Genomic DNA, 8,514 nt, shown 5'->3' on the forward strand with positions numbered 1-8,514 from the left:
CCCTTCAGTAACACCCCATGCTGAATCAGACAGCTGTGCCATCCCTCTGACATCGAGAAGGACACAGACACAGCTCCCCATTATTAGGAGACTTTTTTCTTTCCCAGCAACTCTGCATTTCTCGCCCTATCTCAGATGCAGTAATTTGGACAATGTTCCCAATAGAATGTTAGTTTCTGTGCATGTGTAATCTCCCTTTTGTGAGGTCTTCACAATTCCCATATCTCTCACTCCTACCACACCCCTCCCCTGTCCCGTTAGTCTGTGTTGACAGGGAGCTGAAGACCGCATTCATGCTGTCCTCTGCCAGCACGGTCTGCCAGTGGAAGATTGTTTACTCCAGCTGCCAATGGAGAGAGCGTGGTCCCGGGGTAAGAGAGCTGACAGACCGCCTAGGGTGAAGGGGCTCAGAATTGGAAAAGGCTGTCAATAAAACTCAGTGTTTCATTCGTGTTAATGGCATTGAACTGTTGCTGGTTCATTGGTTTAAATGTATGATGCCTGTTCCATATGGATTGAGTAAGGAGGAATATCTCTCTCATTCGAATCACAGGCATTCCCTCGTGTCACGTATCTCGCAGCATTCTTCATTTGTATGGTCTGATTTTGATGACATCGAGTTCAGCATGAGATCCATCAGGGTCTCTGTGGCAAGTATCTTTTATAAATCTTTCATAGGAAAATCATTCATGGGATGACGGCGTCGTTGGATAGGCCAATCTTTATTGTACATCCCTAAATGCTCAGACACAAGGTAAATCACATTGTCCATGGGTCTGGAGTCACAAGTAGGGCAGTCCAGGAAAGGACAGTAGTTTCCTTCCCTAATGGGCATTAGTGAACCAGATGGGGTTTGCCCCAACAATCGTCTCACGGTGATTAATAGATTCCTAATTCTAGATATTTATTGAATTCAAATTCTACCGTCTGCTGTAGTTTTGAACCGGGGAACCAGAAAATTGTCCGGATCGCTGGATTCACGGCCAGTGGAAATACCACTATTCCATCGTGTCCCCTCTATCCTGTACTGGCAAATGGCTCGTTGGTCTAGGGGTATGATTCTTGCTTAGGGTACACAGTAGCACTAAAATGCAAGAGGTCCTGGGTTCAACTCCCAGACGAGCCCAGGTTCTTTGCTTCACTTTTGTCACAATGTCAAGTGAGCTGTCCGAGAAGCCAGCTTTGTGGACAGAGGTCGGGTTGCCTGAACTGGTCATGGGGCAGAGGTACCATTACAGTGAACACGGCCAAAAGAAACACATGTTCAAAGTGGAAATAAATGTTTCAGGTTGTTCACCCATGCAACATGTCTCTGACAGGTACTTCGGAGTGTAAAACTTCCAGAAGCGGGGATATGAAGTATTTTAGACAGCGCTGAACAGATTCAGGTGAATGGTGCTGTGTAAGAGGAATGTCAGCAATCAAGTTGGATTGGAAAGTTGGGAACGCTCTCCTTGGAGAACAGAAAGGCGAAAGCTGGTCGGTTTGAAGTTTTGAACTGAGGGTCCATCTAACAGTACTAAAGACGCAGATTTAATCAACACAAAAGGGAATTTGACAGTTATGTTACAAGTAACAATGCATACAGTTACACAGAGAAGGCAAGAGAATTACACGAAAAGATACACCCATTTTTTCGTTGCGGAAGAGAGGCACAGCTGAAGTGGGCTGCATGGCCTCTATCTGTGTTGTGACAAATTTTTGATTCTCAGTGAAATCAGAATGTGGGATGAACAGAATGTGGGACGTTAGACAAAGGTTATGTTTACACCGTGAGACACATCTACACAACAACAATGAAGGTTTTTGAATTCATTTTTGAAACTACATGCCACACGTCAAATGAAAAGCCTAAAAAGCACATGGGCCCACCAAGATAAGTGGTGTAGTGGAAGCGTGCTGGGCCGAAGAGCTAGAGGTTGATGGACACCCCATCCTCTGCTGTGCACTGCAGCTACATGGCATTTTGTTCTGCACCTTTCGTTATGATGAGCTTTCTGCTTCATGTGCCTGAAATTACTCATTCATACTGATAGACAGGTGAGGTGACACACTTGTCAAGGTCTCAATACTTCACTCTTGTTCACCGTCGGTCTTCTCTAAATTGGGATTATACGGGTGAAGCTGAGACACATTACTTCCAGTTTTCTCCCCCCGCCAAGAAATGCAGTAATTGCACATGCTGTTTCAGACATGAAGAACAAGACGATCATCATGTTGGAGACAGCATCGTGACACAGACATAGTTCACCATTATTAGGGATAGATATCACCGATTGTGAATAACTACAGAAAATAAAAGAGGCAGAGAGTGACCGTGGACCCAACGGGCTGAACGGCATTTTTTATGTGGGAATGACGCCATTAGTTTATGACGTCACTCTCCCTGTCCCTGTGAGGGAGCGGGTGGGGGAGAAACAAGGGCTCATTATTAACCCTCCCTTCCACGTTGTACTGTTTGCAGCCCCGTAACTCAGGGCCGTTGGGGATGTCTCTCAGTGAGTGAGTGTTCCACCTGGATTCTCTAAATCGGGAACTGTTGGTGTCAGATATAAACTCCAGCTCTGGATGCAGCAAACGCATATACGCCCGCGTTGCTGAGGTGATAGTTGCAGTGTTTCTGTGTGCAAACGTTTTCTGAATACCAAAAAGGCTGCACGGAGAGATCCCATTTAAGTTGCTGAACGGATGACACCCCAGTTTCATCTTCTCTATTTCTCGGCAGTTCTTCAAGCTTCTGTCTGTCTCTAGTAAATGTCATTCAACAAAAGTTCCAAATTGTCATTTCCAATTGGCCACACAAGCCTGATTCCACTGCTTCTGCTGCTTGTATCTTCCAATGTTTGAGAGGGAGCTGCAGGCTATATACCATCTCCCAGCACTACCTGCCCATGGAGGGAAATGATTCACTGCATCTGCCATGGGAGAGAACCCTCTCCCAGCAGATGGGACAAATAGCACCGTCCCAGGAACAGGGAGGCAGAGTGTGAAGATGTTCTTTGCTGCTTTCACTGCCTGAAGCAATGGGGAATAATTGTCCAATCAATAGGTTCAGATATGTTATTACACACGTCTGGCAGCAGCTGGAACATGAACTCTGGTCCCCTACATCTGAGGTAGGGACACTTTCACTGCCTGAGTAGCATCTGATTTATTGTTAAAGGGGACATAGACAGTCTGGGTTGTTGGTCTCGTGGTCTGATTGTCTCTTCAGTTGGATGTTGTGAGTACAAAAAGTTACAGGTTTGAATCCTGCGTAAGGCTTTGTTCCCTTTGACGTGTTTTTTTTTAACCTTTGGGAGAACCCGGAAGTGGTTCATTACGAAATCGATTTCGGTCTATGATCTGAAAGGGCCTTTGCTGTGAATGTATCACATGCATGCAATTCACCTGATGAAGGAGATGTACTTTGAAAGCTTGTGATTTTAGACAAACCTGTCAGTCTGTGACCTGGTGTCCTGTAACTCCTGACTTTATACCACTTTCGGAGGAAAATGAATCAAGTTTTAAACGATGTCTCATCATGGTAAACTGGCTTCCTCATTGGTGATGATAAGCGCTATATAAATATAAACGTGTCTCTTTTAACTGCCCTTAAATGCAAGTACACTGTTTCCCGACCCTGGTCAGTGAAAATAATTCCACGCCATCAACTTAATCAAACTGCCCAAACCCACCGCTACTCACCTCCTACATTATAAAAGGCACCAAAACTGTCAGCTGCTGGCTGGAATAGTAAAAGGAAATAAAACAGATAACCCAGTTTCCAGCTTCTTAAACCGTTCAAAACACTTTGTGAATCAGACTCAGGGGAGTGCGAAGGATGACATTTCTGATTGTCAAAGCACCTTTCCCTTCTGAAAGATGCTGGGATATTGGCTCTGTTGTTCTCGATGCTATTCCCTGATCTGAGACATTGAAATAACCAGAATTCAATGTGAAAATGTATGATCTGACACAATCATATACTTAGGAACAGACAAAAAACAGAAAGGCCCAAAGCGACGTGGCCCTGGCTGCAGGGGAGCCTGTTCCCGGTGACATGGATGTCTCAGCAGTGGGTGGGATGAGGCTGTTTCTGTGTCTCCACAATGAATGTCCCAGACTTTATTCTGGAAATGTGAAACTAGCAAAGGTTCTTCTGGTCAAATCATAAGCATAATCTGGAATTTCATTCTCTGTCTCTAACTACTCCATGCTGGAGTTAATGAGTCACTTTCTTGTAATCCATGGCACGTAACGACAGCCGTGATGGCAGCTGTGAGGGGATTCCAGGATTGAGACCCAGTGACACTGAGGGAACAGTGTTATATTTCCAACTGAGGATTGTGAGATTCTTAGAGGGGACAATATGGATGGTAGTTTTCTCATGTATATGCTGTCATTGTCCATCGAGATAGAAGCAAACTCTCACTGGACTGATTCTGACCTATTCAGACTGTATCCCGTGTGAGACCTGGAAATCATCTTTTGTTTGGCTAACTCACACAAGAGGAAGACATTTTTATTTCCTGAAAGAATTGCATCCAGGGCTGGGCGATGCAAGCTCTGAGTCCTTACCACCGAAACATGAGATGTACTGACATTTAGCCGTGTGACCTGACTTGTACATGTTCTCGGTCCATTCTGCACATCAGAACCAACTTCACCAGAAATGTTTCTCCATCTAAGCTTCGAAATAGTTCATATTATCGCCCTAAGTTTCAATGTGAAGAAAGTGGAGCTGTGATAACCTGAAGTTGTTCATTAGATGTGCTGCAGCAATGTACAAAACTGGCTGATACTAACAGGAGCTTGTTTTGAGGCACAGAGCGGCAGTGAAGGGGCTACCCGATTAAAGGCATCATTCAACTCACCCATTTCCAGATTCATGGCTAGAAAAGATCAGAGGTTTCTCCCTGTATTTGTTCACAGCCTTGACTCGAATAGACCTTGATTCAAAGTATGACAGTACATTTCATTGGAGTGCGTCATAAACTAGCGCAGTGGTTGTGAAAAAAATGATGGCAAGCTGCAGCAGAGAAACAGGTGACAGCAAAGCAGGCTCCTGAGGACAAATGTGCTTCCTTTGCCAAAGAAATTCACAGCTTCACAAAGCGGGGCCCATTGAAGTGAAGCAGTCACAGTGATTACCTTTGCTGATGTTCACCTCGAGAATCACATTTTTCCTTTGGTCCCAGTTAACAGCATAACTTTACAAGATATCTTCTGTGGGGTTTCGTTTAAGGCCCGTGGAATAACGGATACCACGTCTGACTTCAGATTAGACGATTGTAGGTTTAAGTCCTACCAGGCTCGAGTACAGCCGGCAGTTTTTCGACACATGATTCCAAAGAGGAATGGGTGACTGGCATTATGATTGTCAGATTGAAGTAATTGGAAATTAAAGGTTGTGCACAAGCAGTGTGTGGATCATTTACAGCACACAGCCCAATTCAAACTCGCGCTCACAACACCAGTTCTATTGTCAGGGGAACTTGCTTGTGTTCCACATAAACCGGCCTTTTGTCAGGAAAACATGTGTGGGGGTGGGAGAGTGAACATGAAGCACATGGAGCAGGTGTAATCCTGAGGTCTCTGTCACCGTCGTATGTGTCTGTGTGTCTTCCGGTGTGGCTAAAAATGAGGATGAGTTCCCTGACGGGGTTGTAACACAGTTGTACTACCAAGAAGCCTCAGTCCATTTCATTGATTACAGGGATAATCTCATTGATGCTTACCATCGAGAAGGTGGGCCAATTTCTGGAAAATGCGACGAGACGAGATGGGTGCCTAATAACACGCACTGACACGATGGGCCGAATGGTCTTACTTCTAAATCATAAAGTCTCAAACACTGGGAGAAACTGATTGGCAATCAAAATGAGCAAAAGAAAATGACTAGGCAAAAGCAGTGTCACTGACAAAACAGGGCACTATGCACAGCACTTTCCCTGATGGCCCAGTGGTTAGGATTTGGTGCTCTCACCACCGCAGTCTGGGTTCTATTCCCAGTCAGGGAATGCCCATTGTCATCGGCTAGTTTTGCGTCACCACAGAACTGCTTACTAATATTCTGAAACAAAAAAAGTCTGCGAGGTAACCTATTTCATCCCAAACGACATTGAAGCCAATATGGAACAAAGAACTACAAGTGCTGGAAATCTGAAACAAAAACATGAATTGGTCAACTCCCTCAGCATCATGGAGAGAAACAGAGGTAATGCTATGAATCCATTGATCGTTCATCAGAACTTGGTTAGTTGCACACTTCCATATTGTAAAGTGGGGAAATAATCACTTTTATCTGTCAGAACAGTGTGTTTATCAAAATAACTCCTCAGCTCCCATCCGTTAACTTGACAACTTAAAAGGGAAATTATTGGCTCTGATGCTGCTTCCATTGCTCTGAGGTGGGTACAGCTTCTGCTTAAATTGTTGTATTTTTCTTTCCTTTCTTGTCGCTTCATAGCCATGTCGAATGAAGAATTGGTCCTTTCAATGTCTACCTCAGCATGTGTCTCAATTTGTCTCTCTTTGTCTTTCTGTATCCATTTCAGCCCCTTTCGATTCCTCCCACTTTTCGTCCATATCCCGCATTTCCCACTTCTGCTCTTTGAAGAGTGTGGAATTTGGAGAGTGTTTGAGAGTGAAGGTGTAGGTTAGTTCCCCTCACCGCTGTAGAACTGGGATAATATTATTCGTACATCGTGCCTGTCCCTTAGGCCTGAGAAAAGGAGACATTTCTTCCCTCAATATGTGAAAGGACATATTTCTTCCCTCAATCAGGAGAAATGATCCGTTTAGAACTAATGCATCAGGAGATTGTCTCTTTCTGTGCATTTCCAGAGGAGAATGTTCAACTGTGCACAATTTGTATTTTGCAAAAGCCAGTTTATATGAAATTTGCACCCAGCAAAATTGATGCAGAAAAAGCGTTACTGATTACGTGTTCAAAACAATGCAGATATCAAGGCAGGCAACGTGAACAGCAGGCTGTGGCGCCGGGCCTTAGTTGGGTAAAGCTCCTGTAAGGAAGCAGGAAATCCGGGTTTCGCATCCCAGCAGTTCTGGTGCTGTAGGCTCACGATTCCTCGCTTGAATTTCTACCAAAAGCTGTACGGTTGACACAATCGGCGATGTTGATGGATAGAACTGAGCCTATCTCGCTGGAGTTTGGGAGAATAACATTATGAGGCAAGATAAACTACAGCCTTAATGGGGAATGTAGTGGTAATGACACAGACATGAAGAGCTGATTATCCTCGTTCTCTGCTGTCAACATTCATTCACCTTACGCCGACAGGAGAGAGATCATTGTCATCATATGATTGTGTTGGAGTTGCTTTTGTCCTTCACTGTTGGATTGGGGATTCTGTTTCAAAGTCAAACAGATCATCATACTTTGACGGAAGAAGTGTTTCCTTTCCTCGGCCCGAAGGGACATGCAGATTATCCAAGTAATATTAGCCCAATTCTAGACTTTAGTGTCAGCCGGGGGTGAGAGAGGAGGGGATGGGAACCATCTCAGCACCTTCATCATCACCCCCACCCTCAAACAGTCTCCGAATTTACGACTTTTCAAAGAGCAGAAATTGCAAATGAGGGATATGGACAGACAGAGAGTGGGGAAATGTGAAATGGGCTCAGATGGATACAAAGCAACAATATGAGACAAACAGAGACACATATTGAGCTAGATACTGAAAGGAATCAATTCTCCATTCGACGTGGCTGCGAACTGACAGAAACGGAAAGGAAAAGACAAACATTTTAGCACAGCGTTTCCCCACCTCAGGGCAACAGAAGCTGTTGGAGAGCCGATAACGTCCTTTTAAAGTTGTAATGTTGACGGTTGGAAAGTACAGAGACATTTTGATAATTATGCTTATTCTACAGACAAAAGTGATTATTTCCCCGACATTATAATGTGTAAGTCCATAACTGAAATGGTTATAACAAAGCCTCAGTGGATGAGAAGCATTATCTCTGTTTCTCTCAACAGAAATTACAAGAACTTCTCAGATTGAGGATCAAATCTTTTTTTTGGTTTCAGGTTTCTAACATCTGTCGTTCTTTGCTATATTTTTGGGATTAAAATGCATGAGGTCATGAAGAACTAGCAAACCATAGTTTGGAGCGCCTGATCGGGAATCAAACGGCGGACACGGCGGTGACAGCACTTAATCCGAACGACTTGACTATCAGGGTAGGCACTGAGTCCCCTGGCATCTTGCCGCAAAGGCATTGCTTTTGCCTTTTCATTTTATTGCTCCTTTTGGTGACAGATCAGTTTCTCCCAGTTTTCGAGTTTTTATAGCGAGGAAGAAGACCATTCGAACACTGTGTCAGTGCGTGTCATCAGGCATCATCTATTCAAGGCGTTCACCTTGTGATTTTTGCTTCAGTTGCACATTAAGACCTGTATGTGTTGGGCTTCGCTCGATTCATGAGGAGCTAACACGGTTGTCTTCTTGCAGCCAAAAATAAAACCTCTTAATGTGAGTCATCTAGTTTAAGACAGAATAAGTGTTT

General features: G+C 44.2%; 1 non-coding gene across 1 annotated transcript; it reads left to right on the plus strand.

Annotated features, from left to right (window-relative positions):
* Positions 1-1,036: 1,036 nt before the first annotated feature.
* On the plus strand, positions 1,037-1,126 carry trnap-agg (transfer RNA proline (anticodon AGG)). The gene is given in 2 exon segments: positions 1,037-1,072; positions 1,091-1,126. It is a non-coding gene; the product is annotated as a tRNA-Pro (tRNA).
* The last annotated feature ends 7,388 nt before the right edge of the window (positions 1,127-8,514 follow it).

The sequence above is a fragment of the Stegostoma tigrinum genome, unplaced genomic scaffold, assembly GCF_030684315.1.
Source record: "Stegostoma tigrinum isolate sSteTig4 unplaced genomic scaffold, sSteTig4.hap1 scaffold_158, whole genome shotgun sequence".
NCBI lineage: Eukaryota > Metazoa > Chordata > Chondrichthyes > Orectolobiformes > Stegostomatidae > Stegostoma > Stegostoma tigrinum.